Genomic DNA, 2,818 nt, shown 5'->3' on the forward strand with positions numbered 1-2,818 from the left:
TTTATATTAATGAGCTGACTTTTGGAAAGCCCCTAAGGATGGAGCTGGTTGCCAGAGGAACTGACCATGTGATTAGAAGGTTGGAACTTTCATTCCTACTCCACAATCTTTGGGGAGGGGAGAGAGGGTGGAGGTTGAGTTCAATCACTAATGACCAATGACTTAATCAATCGTGCCTACATAATGAAGGCTGTATAAACTATGGGTTTTGGAGAGCTTCTAAGGTTGGTGAACATGTGGAGGTGCTAAGAAGGTGGCAAGCCTGGAGAGGGCAGGGAAGCTCCATGCCTTTTCCCATATACCTTGCCCTCTGTATCTTTTATATCCAGCTGTTCCTGACTTGTGTTCTTTTATAATAAACTGGCAATCTAGTAAGTAAACTACTTTCCTCAGTTCTGTGAGCCATTCCAGCAAATGAGTGAACCTGAGGAGGAGTCATGGGCACTTTCATTTTATAGCCACTAAATTGGTCAGAAGCTTAGGTGATAACCTGGATTTGCAACTGGCATCTAAAATGGGGGCAATCTTATAGGACAGCCTTTAACCCGTGGGATCTGACGCTCCCTTCAGGTAAAGAGTGTCAGAATTGAGCTAAATTACTGGACACCGAGTGGGTGTCTGAGAATTGCTTGGGGTGGGAACCTCTCCACATATTTCGTGACCCGAATTACTGGGAGTAGAGTGTTGAGAGGAGAAACAGGAGTGTTTTTCCTTTGCAAGAATAAGTACCTAAACTTCACTTCCCTGCTGTTCTCTGGGTCTCCTGCTGGTGCCTGCTATTGGTCACATCTAACTGGAAGCTAGTTCACTGATGTATTTTGTGAGGTTAATCTCCTGGGACACCAGATCAGGGGTTGGGGGAAGAACAGAGATTAGATTTGGAGGAAAGAGATGCAACATAAGACCCACATATTTTCTCAAAGTCATACCATTAATAGTTGGTGGCTCCTGAATTGGGGCTACTGCCTATACTCTATGTTTCAAAAGGGGTAATACTTTAAGCTCAAAGAATAAATATCTCATTGTGGAATTCAAGATTTCAGCAAAGTAGGTGATATCTTACAGACATTAAAGTCTCACTTGCTTAAATGTGAGACAACCATGCTTGTTAGCTATTCTAGGTATTATTGCCATATAACAAGTGATCCCCCAACCTAGTGGCATAAGATGACCACCATTTTCTTGTGCCACAGATTTCGTGGGTCAGAAAGGGCACAATGGGATAGTTTGGTTTGCTCCATGATATCTAGGAACTCAGCTGGGAAGACTCAAAGGCTGGAAATGAGTCAGCCTCTGAAGCTGGAAACATCTGAATGATTGCTTAGTTATTTGTCTGGCAATTGATGGGAGTTATTATCTGGGACCACAGCTGGGCTGCTAGATGGAAACCTACACATGTCTCCTCTATGTTCTGCTTGGTTTTACTCACAACACGGTGACTGGGCTCCAAGAATGAGCATTCAAAAGAAAACTAGGAGAAAGCCATACTGTCTTATATGACTTAGCTTTGAAGTCACATGACATTATTCCAACCCTTTCCAGATTCAGTGGGAGGGAACACAAACCTACCTCCTGATGGGAGAAGTACCGTGTGTAACGGGAACTATTGTTGTCACCATTTTAGAAAATACAATGAGCCTTACTAATTAATCTTACAGTAAGTGTTTGTCCTAGCATGTATCAATGATGGGGAGTTACTTGGCATTTCAACTACTGATGCAGCAACTTCTAAAAGTGTAGACATTGTTTCTAAGCCTTCACATCAAATTCTAGCAAATTTGCCTTTGGGGAGGAACTTCCACAACTGGCAGCTTAGGAGAGAAAAGAAACGCACTTCAGTATATACAACCTGAGGCAGATTTTAGATATAGTTTTTAGCTTTATAATATTTGGGTTTATCCAATGTATTAGTGCTGAGTTGGTTTGAATGACTGATTGTCTCACAAGCTTTTTGTGGGCCTTTAAGAGAAGATTTCTTCATAGCAGAGGCCTCAGTATGTTGGATTGAAATGGGAGTGAAAAAGCTCTATATTTTATCCCTGTAACCACTAACACTAGAAACTAGCTGTCATTTGTTGAGTACTAATAATGAGTCAAGGACTATGTAAATCCTCTTTATACTTAGGAAGTAGGAACTATTAATATAATCTATCAATATTACTTTCCTTTTACATGTGGGGAAATGAAGAAACAAAAAAGTTGAGAAATGCCCACAGGTTTACCTGACCAGTGAGTGGCAGGGCTGGGATTTGAATGTGGGTCATCTTCCAGACTATAGTAGAGTCCTACCTGTCTGGGATAAGGTTCTTTAATTGAGCTTAAGAGAAAGGGGTGTACACTATTCCCTCCAACAATGTGTTTTTCACTTTCACACGTTGTGGAGAGAGAGGAGCCATCAGCCTTTGCACCCAAGCCCATGTGCCTCAATTTCAACACTGACCACTTTCCAAATTTACCACTGCCTGGGAATCATTTGGGAAGAGGGAGGCTTGCCAAATTTTCTGAACTTTTGTTTCTGCTGAGCAGTACCAGGCTCTTGTCTCTTGCCCGATTCTCTTCTTTTTGTTTGGAGGGCTTGGAACTCCAAAGAACAGCATCGGCAGCTGGTCATTTAGATGGAAGGATTCACTCTGTGTTCTTCCAGCCTTCCATCTGTGCTACCTCCCAGGATGCCAAAGCCTGGAGAATCCCTCTGACAACACTTGGAGCAGGAAAATGAGGTGATTATGGGCTGCTGCTCTGAAAAAACTTGGGAGCTGTGACTGGGGCAGTTCCCTGGGGCATCATCCATTTCTTGCTCATGTGGGATAGGAACCAG

Source organism: Prionailurus viverrinus, chromosome D4 (genome assembly GCF_022837055.1).
Source record: "Prionailurus viverrinus isolate Anna chromosome D4, UM_Priviv_1.0, whole genome shotgun sequence".
Taxonomy (NCBI): Eukaryota; Metazoa; Chordata; class Mammalia; order Carnivora; family Felidae; genus Prionailurus; species Prionailurus viverrinus.